Source organism: Grammomys surdaster, unplaced genomic scaffold, assembly GCF_004785775.1.
Source record: "Grammomys surdaster isolate TR1022 unplaced genomic scaffold, NIH_TR_1.0 367, whole genome shotgun sequence".
Taxonomy (NCBI): Eukaryota; Metazoa; Chordata; class Mammalia; order Rodentia; family Muridae; genus Grammomys; species Grammomys surdaster.
The window spans coordinates 6,645,402-6,662,262 of NW_021604786.1; the positions used below are offsets into that span (position 1 = coordinate 6,645,402).

At 44.4% G+C, this 16,861-nt stretch overlaps 1 long non-coding RNA gene across 1 annotated transcript in view; it reads left to right on the forward strand.

Moving 5' to 3' along the window:
- LOC114631850 overlaps positions 1-12,177 on the forward strand; it is a 56,062-nt gene extending 43,885 nt beyond the window's left edge. The window contains exons 2-3 of the long non-coding RNA XR_003713014.1: positions 11,489-11,551; positions 12,056-12,177. This is a non-coding gene — a long non-coding RNA (uncharacterized LOC114631850). The remainder of the gene's footprint in view (positions 1-11,488; positions 11,552-12,055) is intronic.
- Positions 12,178-16,861: the final 4,684 nt, after the last annotated feature.

Sequence of the window (16,861 nt, forward strand, 5' to 3'; positions counted from 1 at the left end):
CAACATACTATCTGAACCTACCATTTTTTTTTGGGGGGGGGAGGGGTGTGTGCTTTCCAAGTTATTCCAAAGGGCTTTTCTCTGTGCCTAGACAATAGACGGATAACTATTGCCACATTTCAAAGAGCATCGGTTCTTCAAAAATGTTTTCTCAGCTATGCAAAAAAGTGTTTGCAAAGGCAGAATGAGCCCTCATGCCCGGTGCTATTTTAGGAGATGAGGACCTGTTGTTTATTGGGAGAAAAGCTGGTGCAGAATTTCGAAGGACTCTGTTGAAAATAGATGGGTTCATAAATTGTAGGCAGAGGAAGGAGTCTTTTTTTTTTTTAATTGAATTTTGCCTATCTCGAGGGAAAGAAATCTATACTTGATTAATAGAGTGCAGAATTATGCTTCCCTTTCAGTAAACCTTAAAATGATTTGGGTAGCAAAGGATGTGTTTTAAGTTCTGCAAGAGGGGGAGTGGCCCGTGTAGTAACTCAGTTGGTAGAGTGCTTTGCTGAGCATGCGCAAAGCCCTGGGTTCCATCCTCAGCACCACCTATGCGTTGTGGTGAAGGCAGGAGGGTTAGAAATTCAGGGCCACTCTTGGAAGCAGTCCCACAATACATGAGACCTTGTCTCAAAAAGGAAACAGTCAAGTTGCATATGAGTTCATTATTTACTACGACATGGGGTCAGGGGACAGAGGCTAAAGAATTCTAGGAATCATGAAGCTCAGATCGGGTGTATGGGAGAAATGAGGACCCTGCTTATTAGCCGGCGTTTGAGACAGACACCCAAGCATTCTGCAAAGAGCGAAACCAACCAAACGAGCAAAAGCAAAAATAGGGTGTAGAAATAAGGGGATAAATAATACCACAGGTGTTAGACGGATTGTCTTGCATTCTGCACACAGCTGTCCCTTCCACAGGCTGTAGGAGTTTCCTTCTGAGCATCTGTGGTCCGTGTTCTTGCACCGGCAGAAGCTTTACCTTGAAGATTTGACTTTGCTCTGTATTTTTCTGTGTTCCCAAATCCGTAAACGCCAATTTCTGAAGCGCTTGCTAAATTTGGTTTGCGCGCCCCCTACTGGCAGACCTAATTAGTAGTCTCAATTGCATTTGGTGCCTTTCGACGTGGCCCAAAAACTTCATGATACTTGCTAAGAACCAAGGAAACTTTGTCTTTCATTTGATACGCTGTTCGGACAGCCAGAGGCTTAAAAATAAATAGATAAAAATAAAATAAAAAGGAGATTTTCATTAGCAACAAGCTACTCAACCTGCCAAAAAAAATTTTTCCCCCAAGACGACAATTTCCTGCCTATGGGTTTGCTCATGGTAATAACACAATGGAGGGCAAATTAAAATTCACACCCAGCAAAGCTGTTTGTTTGTTTGTTTTAATTAACTGCTTTGTCTCCTTGAATATAAATGACTTCTCTTTCTACTTTCGAGATTTTTGTTGTTGTTGTTGTTGTTTAAAGTTTGCTTGGTGCAAATTTTAAAGTAGCTTAAACACACACACACACACACACAAATATTAGAATTTATTTCACAGCCTCCTCCGAGTCTGTCTTCAGATGTTAGACTGTAGACGCACATGATAATGACTAAGACTTCATCAGCCCTGCTGGGGAGCCAGGAAGAAGCAGTTTCTATTTCTGTCTCCTTTTTTCTCCTCACCGTTTGAGTAGGTCACTGGTTGGTGTGTAGACAGCAACTCTCCTTTTGCACCTTTCCGGGCAGAAAGGAAAGCAATCTAAAGAAGGTTTGTCTTCCTGAAAGAGATTTTTTTTTTTCCCTAGACAGGGTTTCTCTGTATAGCCTGGGCTGTCCTGGAACTCACTCTGTAGACCAGGCTGGCCTCGAACTCAGAAATCCGCCTGCCTCTGCCTCCCAAGTGCTGGGATTAAAGGTGTGCGTCACCACCACCTAGCCCCTGAAAGAGATTTAATAGTTTGTTTTTTTAACGATTTCTTGTATTACTTCTTTCTTTTCTTTCTTTCTTTCTTTTTTTTTTAAATTTTTCATGTGCATTGATGTTTTGCTTGTGTGTCTTTTTGGATGTATGAGATCTCCTAGAACTGGAGTGACAGACAAATGTGAGCCACCACGTGGTTGCTGGGAATTGAACCAGGGTCCTCTGGAAGAGCAGCCAGTACTCATAACCTCTGGGCCATCTCTCCGTGATCACAAGACTTAACACAGTTTGAGAGCTTGTCAGACTACCTCGCAGGAGAGACTGGATCCAAGCTGATGGTGGCCTGGACCATGTCTTGACCCGTATTGTTTACAATTAAATAATTAATAATAATTAATAATATAATAATTAATTAATAATAATTAATAATTAATTTAAACAAACCTGGCTAGAACCTGTTTATCGCTGTCTGCATTTACAGTCAGAAATGGAGATTGCTCTATTCTTTTTGTTGCTCTATGCCATTTGAATACTAAGCTGACTGTTACCATCAGAAGCAAGTATCAGGCTCTGGGGGAGTGGCTTAGTCAGTCAAATGCTTGCTTTGCAAGCATGATGACCTGAGTTTGACCTCTGAAGCAATGCATCCCCATGAAACTGGTATTTTCCTGGGAATCTTATGATGGATGCTTGTAATCTCAGTGCTAGGGAGGTGGAGATAGTGAAACCTCTGCTGAGCTTCAGGTTAGTGAGAGACCCTATGTAAAAAACAAGTGTGACTCCTGATGAGTGACACTGGAGGTTGTCCTCTGGACTCTATGTGAACATTTATACACATGTAAAAAATCCACTCACACGAAGCACACACATGTACACACACGCTGGAACACACATGCACATACACACATATACTCATACACACTTGTGTGCACACATGCATGTACACACACACACACATGCACAAGCACATAGGCGCTAGCACACACATACACGCACACACATTTGGGCATAGAACGAGTATCAGATGTCACAGTCTCCATCATTTTTCCCTTTTCCAAGGAATGTGGTTTCTTATTTGAATTTCATTTTTCTGCATAATAAAGCATATTAAGTAAAGAAAGATCACATACCACATGCTTTCACCTCAGAATGCAAATGATCATAAGGCATATTTCAGAAAAATGAATACAGTAGCAGATCCTGCTTCAGAATTATGTTTTCTCTTCTTCTTTCATTCTTTGCTGCAAAATTGAAGCTTTTGCTGCAATGAAATCAAGAAGCAATTAGTTAAACCCAAACTAGGGCTGGGGAGTTGCCTTAGCAGCTAAAAAGGCTTACTGCTTTCTTAGAGGAACCAAGCATGGTTTCCAGCACCCACAATCAGAGGAACCAAGCACGGTTCCCAGCACCCACATTCAGCATACAAGCCAGTAACTCCAGCTCCCTGGGGTCTGATGCCTCATCTGGCCTCCTCAGGCATCTGTACACATGTGGCAGTCACTTATACAGACACATATACACATATAAAAGATAAAATAAATCTTAGGAAAGAACCCTCAAACCTCAAAGACGTTGGAAAGATGACTCAGCAATTGAGAACATTTGTTGCTCTTGGGTTCAGTTCCCAGCACCCACACAGTGACTTGCTCATGCACATAAAATAAATAATTCTAAAAAAAAAAAGACAAAAAAAAGCAAAATAAAACTCAAAGGATAATGTAACAATAAAACTTTAACCCCCTTCTCCACCTCAGGGTCAAAAGTAAATACAAGAACTGGTCCACAGTCTAATGCCTAGATAATATTATAGTATGTTGATGACAGACTCAAAAAGACCGTGGTCCAGAGAAAGATCTTTTATAGATAGGAACTGTCCTGCTAGAACAGTGGTTATCAACCTGTGGGTTGTGACTCCTCTCAGGATCAACCCCTTCCCAGGGGTCTGATGTCAGATCTCCTGCAAATCAGATATCTACATTCCAATGTATAACAGTAGCAAAGTTATAGTTCTGAAGTAGCAATGAAAGTAATTTTTTTTATGGTTGGGGGGTCACCACAGCATGGGGAACTATATTAAAGGTCACAGCATTAGGAACCATCATCCTAGAGGCTGGAATACAACTTTGTGCTCACACAATACCCTCCTGTTCTGACTGGTCTTGTGTGTCAACTTGACACAAGTTAGAGTTATCAGAGAGGAAGGAGCCTCAGTTGAGGAAATGCCTCCATGAGATCCAGCTGTAAGGCATTTTCTTTATTAGTGATCAATGGGGGAGGGCCCAGCCCATTGTAAGTGGTGCCATCCCTTGGCTGGTGGTCCTGGGTTCTATCAAAAAAGCAAACTGAGCAAGCCATGGGGAGCAAGTCAGTAAGCAGCACCCCTCCACGTCTTCTGCATCAGCACTATTAGGAGGTGTGTCCTTGTTGGAGGAAGTGTGTCACTGTGGGGATGGGCTTTGAAGTCTCCTATGCTCAAGCTCTGCCCAGTGTGGAATTCAGTCTGTGGATCAAGATGTGGAACTCTCAGCTCCTCCAGCACCATGTCTGCTTGGACACTGCTATGCTTGCTGCAAATTGTGGACTAAACCTCTCAACCTGTTAGCCAGCCCCAATCAAATGTTTTCTTTGTAAGAGTTGCTGTGGTCATGGTGTCTCTTCACAGCAATAGAAACCTAACTAAGAGAGAAGTGTATATGTATTTGCCTGCATGTATGTGTGCACACTATGTGCATGCTTGGTGGTTGTGGCGGGCAGAAATGGGCATTGGATTGTAGATGGTTGTGTATTTATGTGGGTGCTGGGAACTGATGGTTGTGTATTTATGTGGGTGCTGGTCCTTTGCAAGAATTACAGATGATTTTAACTCTGAGCCATCTTTCCTGCCCCCAAGCCAGTGTTTTAAAATCTGAAACTTTGAGTAAGTTTATTGCTGAATAAAAAAAATTGTAATCAGTTGTAATAATTGATGTGTTTATAAAAAGATAAAAAGTAGAAGGACTATGTTTTGGTGGAGGTGAGTAGTCAGGTATGGGGGAAGGGGGCACCTCTGCGGGCCCTTGCTGAGGCATCCCTTCCACCTGAGGGACCAGCCACATGACGGTATAGTATAGAGTTTATTCAGGGCATGGGGAGGGGACTTGAGAGGCTAGTAGAGACAGAGAAAGGTAGAGGGGGGAGGGAGGAGGGAGAAGGGGAGGGGGAGGGAAGAGAAGAGAAGTAGAGTAGTAGAGGCTGGCCATGGGTATGTGGAGAGAGAGGGAAGAAGGACATGGGGACAGAGAGGGAGCAGGAAGGCAAGAGCAAGAGTAAGAGAGAGAGGAGGGGGCAAGCAGCCCCTTTTATCATGAGTCAGGCATACTCACTGTTGCCAGGTAACTGTGGGGCGGAGTATACCCGGCTGTTGCCAGGTAACTGTGGGGCGGAGCATACCCGGCTGTTGCCAGGTAACTGTGGGGCGGAGCATACCCGGCTGTTGCCAGGTAACTGTGGGGCGGAGCACACCTGGCTGTTGCCAGGTAACTGTGGGGCGGAGCTTAGACAAAATGCTAACAATAATAGTTCAGATTCTAGGGGAAATTTGGCCCCACAGAAGACACTGGGCAGTGTCGGTTGCTGTTTTGGGTTGTCACAGTTTGGTTGCGAATCATCTTGTTTGCATCTAGGGAGTGGAGGGGATATTCTAAATAAATGTTCTAGGGTACGGTATCCGCCCACCACAACAACGGATTGTTCAGTCCAAACGTCAGAAACACTGCTGAGCCTGAGGAGCTCTGATCAGGACAGTGAGAGGAGATTCAGGTGGGTGTGTGTGTGTGTGTGGGGGGGCCCTTTGATGCAACCCTAAACCTCGCGACTGGCAGCAGCTTAAGACTCAACTCTCACCAGCTAAAACCTGACCCTTGAAGGTCACTTCGGATCCCACTTCACTAGCCTGAAGAAATCAGAAAAGATTGACTTTATGTGGTGTCGTGACTGATGGATAACCTTCCCGCACGGTGAATATTTTAAACAAAACAATCATAGGGCTTAAGCTTTGGGCACGTGTAAGTTCAGAGAAGATCTGAGTCTAGAGGGGGTGGCTCCCCGTGCCCGGACAGGGTATACCGCCTGTGAGTCATTCAGCCATCACGGGCCTGGGATGAATGGCTCGTTGTCTCTGCAGTCTTCCCTCGTGACTATTCTTCCTGTTCATGCTTTAGCCGAGAGCTCTAATCTCAGATTTTCCCTCTGATGACACCCGACCTTTGACTCTCCTCCTTCCTCTTACTACAATCCGTCAAGCACAGGTATGTCACTGTAAATCTCTGCCTCGGTCTTCTCTGAGCACTGATAGCCTGGGATCTCAGGTGTCTCCAAATGGTTCGATCATAGTGATGCCCCTTATAATAATGCTAACAATATGAAAACATAGCTGTACTATTGATCCGGTGCACTCCTCTTATTTAACCTCAAGAGGCACACAGGTGTTAAGTAACTGAAGTTTAAACTACTAGGATATGGTGAGTCTCGGCTGGAACTTGAAATGGATCCCACAGGTTGCTGATGGATCGGCGTCTGTCTTACACAGTCTCCGTGTACGGATTGGTAGCAGACCCTGGACTAAATGCTGTTTGTTTTGAGATGGAGTCTCACGTAGCCCAGGCTAGCTTTGTACTCTGTAACTAGAGTTGGCCTTGAACTTTCTGATCCTCCTGCCTCCACTACGTATATTCTGACTACAGGCTTCTACCATCATACCCCACCTGACGTTATGCAGTTCTGGGGTTCAAACCCAGGGCTTAGTGCATGCTAGGCAGGCACCCTATGAGTGGAGCTATCTCCCCAGTCCAGGACCAGAATCCTCAAACCATTCTATCCCACCCTTATATATTTGCAACATCTTTCTAGACCTTTACCATTAAATAAATTAATCTTTGTTTTTTGAAATCATACCTCCTATCCTCGACTCCACATAGACCTTCGTCACCCCCCCCCCCCAACATTTGACATTTGCAATAACCTTCTGATAAAGGGATCTGTTTCTCAACTTTTCCTGTTATCCATTCTGGCCTCATTTTTCTGCAGTCACTTCCTTCAGTTCTCAAAGCCCTTCCCTGCTTGCAGAGAAGGGTATCCTGGTATCCTGTGGTGTTCTCTACTCTCTGTAGCCCAGGCTAAGTGCGGACTCAGGGACAGCATTCACCGCATACATCCTCTTTGTTTTTCCTTCTATCCGTGCTTTTACAACTTGGATTCTTGAGAATTTTATTAGTCTGGGTTTTCTGACGAATGTATGTGCATTATCGTAAGACAGGATCAAAAGCTGGGTAGGCTCCCAGCAGCCATCTGAAGGCTACAGAGTCAGGAAGTCCTTTAGCTGCTCAGTCCAAGAATCTGGAAACTTCTGAACCAAGAGGAACCGGTGTGCAGTGAGCACGCTGGTGTTATGGGTGTGCACCACTGCTGACTTATTCTTTTTTTGTTGTTTGATGCTGGATCTCTACATAACCCTGGCTGTCATGGAGCTCACTATGTACATCAAGCTGGCCTTGAACTTGCCGAGATCCTCCTGTCTCTGCCTTGGGTGTCCTGGGATTGCAAGCAAGCACCATCCTGACTTGTTAGGTGGGTTCTGGGGATCGAACTGAGGTCATCAGGTTTGAGGGACAAACGCTTTTTCCCTGATGAACCGTCTTAACAGCCCAAGCATACAGGAATTTGATAACCTTCCCTAGGGCTCTGTAAGTTTTGTATTCAGACCTTCAGATGAGCCATTGTCAAAGTTCAAGTACTTCCAGACCACCTCCAGGATTGTAATTTCTTTCCTAATTGTAACTTCCTCCCTCCCTCTCTCCCTTCCTCACCCCCCTCCCTTCCTCACCCCTCCCTCCCTCCCTCCCTCCCTCCCTCCCTCCCTTCCTCCCTTCCTTCCTTCCTTTCTCCCTTTCTTTTATTTCTTTCTGTTTTGAGACAGGATTTCTTTGTGTAGCCCTAGCTGTACTGTAACTCACTATGTAGACCAGGCTGACTTTGAACTCACAGAGATCCACTTGCCTCTGCCTCCTGAGTGCTGTGGGTGAAGGTGTGGACCATCTCACTAGGCAATAGTAACTTTCTAAATGCCAAAGTGGACTCACTCTGAGGTATTATGTAGATACTATTGTTTATTATTATTATTATTATTATTATTATTATTATATTACATGCTGACGACAGGTTCCTCTCCCTTCTCTCCTCCCAGCTACTCTGCTCCACCCAAAGTGGATATTTTAAAGGAACACGGAAGACTGTCTTCTAGGAAATTTCTTGGGATTTATGAAAACCTTATTTTGAAGCAGAGTGGGAATTTCTGGTTCGTGTGACTTACTTCCTTTTAAGTTTTTTTTTTATTTTTGACATTTAATATTTACTTATTTATTTATAGCATATGTGCACACACTCATGTACCAAGGGAGTGTGTGGAGATCAGAGAACAACTGTGGGAGCTGGTTTTTTCCTTCTGCCAGGAGTGCTGGGGCTCGAACTCAGGTAGTCAGTCTTGGCTGCAATCCCCTCTATCTACTGAGCCCTTCTTCTCTTTTTACAGCACCCATATGTTGGGAATAGAATAGGCTCAGCACTAACTCCTGTTAGGATTTAGAAATGCTGATGAAGTCCATATGTCTTGATTTGACAGCGGCATGGGCAAAGAGCAATTAGTAAGTTAACGAATTAAAATTCACTTATGTGTCCTCTGGGAAAGATTGTTAGGTAAGCTAAGACTCTCCTCATTTCCCATGAAGTTCTGAACCAAGCCTGCTTCTCTCTCACGAGCAGTGAGTTTTGACGCCCTGGGTTTACTCGTCCATCATTTCTTGATTCCTCCAGGAGCCATGATTTCAACGAAGATAAAACATACTGGTTCAAATATTTATTCTTGATAATAGAGAAATCCAACCAAGACTTTAATTAATGAACTAGAAAATTATTTTGCTATACTCTGTTAAAGGCATTAGTTGGCATCGATTGCTTTGGGGGGCACTTAATTATACTTTTTATTCGAGAAGTGAAGACATGCAGATTCTGTGGGGCTCCCAAGAGAAATGGCTGATTTTAGTTGGGGGCAGGAGGAAGGCTGAGTGAACAGCTGGGTTGTTGAGCAAGAGAGTCAGGGCAATGCTCATATTAAACTAAATTGGAGGGTGTTTACTGGCCAGTGAGGGAACTATTTGAACTTAAAAGAGTAACAGCTGTGTCTTAGGTTTTGCTGCTGTGAACAGATACCATGACCAAGGCAACTCTTATAAGGACAACATTTATTTGGGGCTGGCTTACAGGTTCAAAGGTTCAGTCCATTATCATCAAGGTGGGAGCATGAGAGCATCCAAGCAGGCATGGATCAGGCAGAGCTGAGAGTTCTACATCTTCATCTGAAGGCTGCTAGCAAAATACTGACTTCCAAGCAGTTAGGATGAGGGTTTTAAAGCCCATACCCACAGTGACACACCTACTAACAGGGATACACCCACTCCAACAGGGCCACACCCACTCAAACAAGGCCACACCTACTCTAACAAGGCTACACCTACTCCAACAAGGCCATACCTACTCCAACAGGGCCACAGCTTCTAACAGTGGCACTCCCTGGGCTGAACATATACAAACCATAACAGGCTGTGTCTGGTTGGAAAAGTTACTCTGAAGTTGGGCATTGGAAGGGAAGTATAGGGCACTTGCCCTGTACTTTTAGGAGGACCAATGGTTTTCAGCTACAGAAGAAAACCTCTTCTTTAGAGAAGAGTGACAAATCATTGTGTGATAATGGTACAGATAGAACACTCTGCTGTGACCTTTGAAGAAATCCCTGATTAAAGCAAAGGCCACCGATGTTTAGTAAAAATGTTTAAACTGGGTGTTGTGGCAGGTACGATATTGGAATGCTTTGGATTGTCAGCCTCTATTCTTGCTAATTATAAAAGGGAAATGGGCTTAAATTTTTTTTGTAGATTTATTAATTTTATGTGTTAATGTTTTGCATATATATGTGTGTGTGTGTGTGTGTGTGTGTGTGTGTGATATGCCCCTCCAGGAAATGTCTGTCATACAACAAAGTTTTGCAGTATTAGGAAAACTTCATGGAAATAGATCTGTCAGGGGCAGCCCTGCTTATACACTGAAGGCCTAAAATCAGCAATAGGCCTGACATACATGACTGCTAACACAAAGTCTTGGGTCTCTATGGAAAAACACTGAAACAGATGACTAGACGCTATTATAAACAAGCAGCTTTGGTGGAAAGTTGCCAAGTTTTAGTCATAGACCTTGTAGATAGGTAGCCTTGGTGGATAGTACCAACTTAGATAAGGACAAGTGAATCATAGGCAGAGTCACAGTGATCTGTCCCCTGAACCTTCACCCAGCTGACACTCTGTTCTGGAAGATAGCTGTACTCCCCCTGAACACCTACACTCCTGCGTCATCCCCTTCCCCCATCCTGCCTTTTTGTGTATATAACCCCTGTGTGAAAAAGTAAAAATGACGATTTGATCAGACTATAGACAGATCACCTTCTTTGCATCGGCCTGTCCCCCACTTTCTCTTTCAGGTGATCTCCCTGGACCCCTGTTTAATGCCCTGCTGGCCAGGACATAGATCTACAAAATCAAACACTTCATAAAGCAAGCAGTAAAGTAGATGTAAGGAGGCTGAGGAGATGACTTTGTGGTTAGGAGCACTTGTTGCTTTTTTTGCAGAGGACCTGGCATCTACATGGTAGTTCACAATCATCTGTAACTCTAGGTCTAGAGGATTTAAACCCTCCTCTGACCTCCATGGGACACACACACACACACACACACACACACACACACTCTACTCACTCCAGAAAAGAAACCTATGACAGACCAAAGTAGTGATTGTGCTAAAGTTCACCTTAGTGAACCAAGGAGTTTTTATTGAGGTTAGTTATAAGAACGTGGGGGAGGGCTGACTTACAGGAGCAGAAATGACCCAAAGGGGGCTGTGTTATTGAAATTGTCACCATGGGTGCCCCATCCAGCAGGGCATTAAACAGGAGTCCAGGGAGACCATCTGAAAGAGAGAACAGTGGAACGGGTGAACACAAAGAACAGCGGCTTGTCTATAGGCTGATCAAACCACTGATTTTACTTTTTTCACACAGGGGTAGTAGACACAAAAGGGCAGGATGTGGGGAAGGGGATGACACAGGAGTGTAGGTGTTCAGGAGGAGTACAGATATCTTCCAGAAGAGTATCAGCTGGGTGAAGGTTCAGGGGACAAATCACTATGACTCCGCTTATGATTCACTTGTCTTTTTCTAAGTTGGTACTATCCACCAAGGCTACCTAAGGTATATGACTATCCACAAGACCCATGACTACTTGTTCTCATCCAGGCTGGTAAATTTCCACCAAAGCTGCCTGTTTACAATATTTTATAGCTATCTGTTTCAGTGTTTTTCCACAGAGACCCAAGGCTTTGTGTTAGCAGGCTGACTTAGGCCTATTGCTGATTTTAGGCCTTCAGTGTATAAGCAAGGCTGCCTCTGACATATGAGTACTCATGAAATCTGCAATCCTGGAGCTCTCTGCATTGTTTGCACACAGCTCAACAGGCCCAAGAGATCTCCTCACTACAAAGAAGTTGGGAAGAGGCTCCTCCTTCACCAGGTCTGTACTCTTGTAAAACTTGGGCAGAGCCTTCTAGAGCCTTCCAAGTTCTGTTTTGTACCATAGTGTTCCGTTTACTTCTGGAATCTTATGAACCATCCCCTCCCCACTGGAGGAAGTTGCCTTACACATTCCTCAGGGTGATAATTTAAAAAAGATGTGCCCATAAACTGAGGTGGGAAGGCTGGCTGCCAAGAGGAGCTGGAGATGTTTCTTTGGAGCCCTGGAAAAAAGTCAAGAAGCTGAGCCAAGGGACACCTCACCCAGAATGGGGCTCCCACAGGGTGAGGCCAGAAGGGACTGGCCAGGAGGTAGAAGCTGCTAGAGCCAGGGCTGGGTGTGGTACTCTGGTGTGTTTCCAGCCTGAAATTATCCCCGAGGCACCGAGGATGTACAGCTCAGGATGTGTGTGTGTGAAATATCAACTCAATTACAGGAAAAGCACCATAATTTACAAGAAAAGCACTATAATTTATAATTTACTCCATGCTTCTTCCCACTTAGGTTTGAATGATGGTATAGATTACTGGCGTATGGTGGTCTGACTGAAAATGGCCCCCATAGACTTACAGGAAGTGGCCAAAAACTCAAGCCAAATCCAGTCTCTCACCCTTTTCCTGCTGCCTGCCGACCCGGATGTAGAACTCTCAGCTCCTCCTGCACCATGTCTGCCTGGATGCTGCCATGTTTCCTGCCATGATGATAATGGACTGAACCTCTGAAACTGTAAGCCAGCCCCAGTGATGGTCATGGTATCTGTTCACAGCAGTAAAGCCCTAGCTAAGACAGTGGATATAAAGGTTATTTACAAACATTTCCCTGCGTGTTGATTCGTTCCCCATTTCTCCATATCTGCCCTCTGCCCTTGCAACCTTTTCTCCAAAGGAAAACAAACAAACAAAAAAAAAAAAAAAAGAAAGAAGACAAAATAAAACCATCTCACCATGGAAGCTGCGCCTTGTCAGTGTCACAATGTGTCCCATGGTGTAACCCTTTGCCCAAACAGCTTTACCTGTAAATGCTCACTGGAGTGAGTCGTTGGTCTTATTTCTTTCTCATCCTGCAGATTTCTAGTTATAAGAAAGGATGTTTCATGGGCGGGAAAGAAGCTGAAGGTATATTTGCAAGCAGCATTGCTTGAGAAAAACATTTTTTTTTTCTTATTAAAGATTGGCTAGGGCTGGAGAGATGGCTCAGTGGTTAAGAACACCGTTTGCTCTTCCAGAGGTCCTGAGTTCAATTCCCAGCAATCAGTTGGTGGCTCACAACCATCTGTAATGGGATCCGAGGCCCTCTTCTGGTGTGTCTGAAGACAGTGACAGTGTGCTCACATACACGAAATAAATCTAAAAAAAAAAGATTGGTGAAGTGATGATAAGGCACAAGATTCCACTCCTGGTCTTTTGCATTATCATTGGCTACATAACCCACTTCTACAGTTTACCAACGGCATCAGTGGGTGTGGACTTCACAATGAGCTGATAAAACCAGGGGCATTGGAAGACCAAATCTACGGCAAAGAGCGTTAACATGAGTTCTGCTGATAACCAACTTGGAATTATAGGCGTTGACAGAGAGTTAGCTGCTAAGTGGACTGGAAACTGTTTTCTCAGGGTTAGATGGTAGGAATAGAATGCTGTGATAGACCCTTTCTTCTTCTTCTTTTTTTTTTTTTTTGGTTTTTCGAGACAGGGTTTCTCTGTATAGCCCTGGCTGTCCTGGAACTCACTCTGTAGACCAGGCTGGCCTTGAACTCAGAAATGCGCCTGCCTCTGCCTCCCAAGTGCTGGGATTAAAGGTGTGCGCCACCACTGCCCGGCCAGACCCTTTCTTCTGAAGGAGTATTACTTCTGTGGTGGTTTGAATATGCTTGGCCCAGGGAGTGTCACTATTAGGAGGTGTGTCCTTGTTGGAGTGGGTATGTCCTTGTTGGAGTGGGTGTGTCCTTGTCGGAGTGGGTGTGTTCTTGTTGGAGTAGATGTGTCCTTGTTGAAGTGGGTGTGGCCTTGTTGAAGTGGGTGTGGGCTTTAATACCTTCTTCCTAGCTTTATGGAAACCAGTCTTCTAGCAGCCTGCAGATGAAGATGTAGAACTCTCAGTTCCTTCTGTACCGTGGCTGCCTGGAAGCTGCCAAGCTCCCGCCTTGATGACAACGGACTAAACCTCTGAACCTGTAAGCCACCCCCAATTAAATGTTGTCCTTATAAGACTTGCCTTGGTCATGGTGTCTCTTCACAGCAGTAAAATCCTAAGATAGCTTCCCTACCAGTTAAGACAAAGCAAGTCCTAGCTTAGACATAAGGATTTCCATGCTTGACCGACCTCCCCCCCCCAAGTCACTGCCTTAGAACATGCAAGCTCTAGAGTTAAAAGCCTTAGAACAACTAGACAGGCAAACACCAAGGTTTCATAAGAACACACTTCTCTCTCTCCCCAGCCAATGTTTCCTTACCGCCATGACTTTACTCTTTTCTCACCGTTCCTGACTGCATTGGGAACCATGGCTGTCAATAGCTCAGGAAGTATTTGACAACTTTTATTCTCAGGAAGGGCTGGAGGTTTTCACTGTCGGCAAGGAAGACCCCAGAGACGATGTGCTGGTTGGTTTGGGTTGAATTCGATGTCCAGCACTCCTGGATCACTTGACTACCAGAGGTATAAGATTCAGCAGAACATGGAGATTACTTCAACTGTGTTGTAGAGACAGGATGAATGTTTTCAGAGTTTTCCCCCTTTTACCACTTGAGTACTGAAATTATAGGAGTGTACTGCTATCCCTGGGTTAAGCTTTCCTGTGCATTTTGCTCAGGGCTTGCTGTATCCTAGCCGGGCACTGTAGTAGCTGAACTGTATTCTCTGCCCCTACCTTTTCTGGATGTAGAAGGTTACTGTTCCCAGAGGAGCAAGATTCTAGGTGGATAGTAATTCAGGCTTTCTCTTCTGCTCTGTGAAATAAAAGTGAGTTATATTTGACTTGTTCCCCCAAAGCCCAAGGCGGCCACCAGCACCAGAAAAGCAGCCAGCATATACTTACTGAATGGATGGATGCAATTGTAGGTGGTCAGTTGGCTGCTGCTTGCAGTGAGCATTCTCATTCAGAAAAATAGGAGTGGGGTCATGAACCATCATAGGCAAGCAACAGACTGCAGTAGGTCCATCCAGCCCTGGTTATTCTCCTGTGAAACCACCCATTGGTGGGTATCTGTGGTGGGGGATAACAGGATAGAGTTCCTATAAGGGTGATTTTTTTTCTGGGACCATGTGCTTGCATGCCTACATGCATGTGTTCTTGTGTGCATGTATGTGTATGCAAATGAATAAGCGGGCTCTTTTCAGTTTAAATGATGTATTTACCTTCAGTATCCCAATTCTTGTTTGCTTTCCATGCTTTCATTTAAAAAACATCCCAGGTAGGAAACACTATGTTTTGAAAGCTGACCCAGTACGCGTGCTTCTATCTTGCAAGGTCTAAGAGGTTAATTTCAAGTTAGCCAGTATCTTGGTGTCTCATTACTGGGCTCAGTCCCTTCTTAAACTGATCAATTTAATGTGTTTCTGAGTGTCTGTGGGCGCGTGCTGAGTTAAAAGACATTTCACGCCGCCATTCATCCAAGCACTTTACTCTCCATTTTTAAAAAATTTAATGCAGCAGAAAAGGCACAGAACTTTTCAATCAGGAGAGCCAAAGACATCAAAGGATATTTGATATTCATGGTTTTGAATTTTGTGATTTCAGAGGAACTTCTTCACTAATGAAAATGATCCAGGATGGGACCGCTTTCCGCAAATACTCCATTCCGGTTTTGAATTTACAGCCAACATTTTATTTAAACGGTGGTTTGGGGGTGCTATCATCTATGAATGTTTATCTTGACTCCGAAGAAAGCTGAGGACTTTCTCATCAGAATTGCCAAAGATACGGTGACGTCAGCTCCCTCGGGGAGGTGGCTGTCTAAGGTCATCGTTGTTGGAGATGTGAAGAAAAACAATTGTGGGGAGGATATTTTCCATTACACATGGTTTTTAAACAGGGGAATAGAGCGGGACCAGAATTCTGTCCTTCGTGCTTGATTGCCTGTTGTCAAGTTGGTACCAGCTCGATCCCTGTGCGGCCTCTTTAGCAGGGCCCAGAAGACAGGTTTCCCAGAATCTTTTTTTTTTTTTTTTAATCTCTCCCATTAAAAACTGTTAGAAGTCTCCTCTTCTCTCTGCTGAGGAGGAGACTTGAAGGTAGACATGGAGGAATTGTTTTTCTCAGGAAACTTAAGGGCAGATAAAGATGGGGAGCCTGAAGCAACTTCCAGGGTGCGCCTTGCAAAGTATACAAGTCTGTGCTGTAGGCTGAGGTTTTTTTTTTTTTTTTGTTTTAAACAACATTTTCTGACTTTTACTCCCACAGATCTTGCAGTTCCTATGATTCCTTGCATTAAACTCCCTGTACTTTAAAACATGGAATGGCTTTTGTTCAATATTTGACCCTGATTGACATACCCTTTATTCAATGACAGTCTTCTTCCCCAGAGGCTCTAGGATTTGTCCATGTGGTTGTCAGGATGCTCAAGGAGGCCTTAGCTTCTGGAAGCAGTATGGAGGGAGCTGGGAGTTGGGAGTTAGCAGCTTGAAGAGACTCAAGGGTGATATGGAGCCAGACAGAAAATATTTTATGTTTCTATGCCACCCCATACTGCGACTTCCAGAACATCTGCTTCCTTTAGATGGAGATTGTGGGCATAGACTTTTCAGCCAGAGCACAATGCCACTGGGAGAGATTCTGGAAGCCAGAGGCTTTTTTCCTTAGATCCTGCATTATACTAGCTAGCTAGATACTCAGTTGAATATATCCTCAATTATAAAAGGAGATTTACATATTCAGAGTTTTATAATCCAACAGTGGCTGCAGAGGCTAAGAACTTGGTTGATGAACTTGGTTGGCCCATGAATATACCTCAGCAGTCCCAATTGAAAGGCTAAAGAAGGTGAACTCTGATATCAGTGAAAGATGCAGCAGCAGTAGCAGCAGCAGCAGCAGCAGCAGCAGGACAGATGCACTCATCGGCAAGAAGTAAAGGCAGACAAACAAACATCATTCATTTTCCCTCAGACCTCTTTAGATCTAGACTACCTGCTCAGAGGTCCCCCTTTGGGGTTAGGGTCTTATTTCCTCATTTAATCCTTCCTGGAGGTGCTCTTGTAGCCCCAGCAAGTCTCATAGTTGACTTCAGATCAGTGCAACATCAACAAGATGAGCCATCGCACACCATGTAGATGGCCATCAATCTCACTTACGTCCAAAGCTTCTTTGATTCCAGC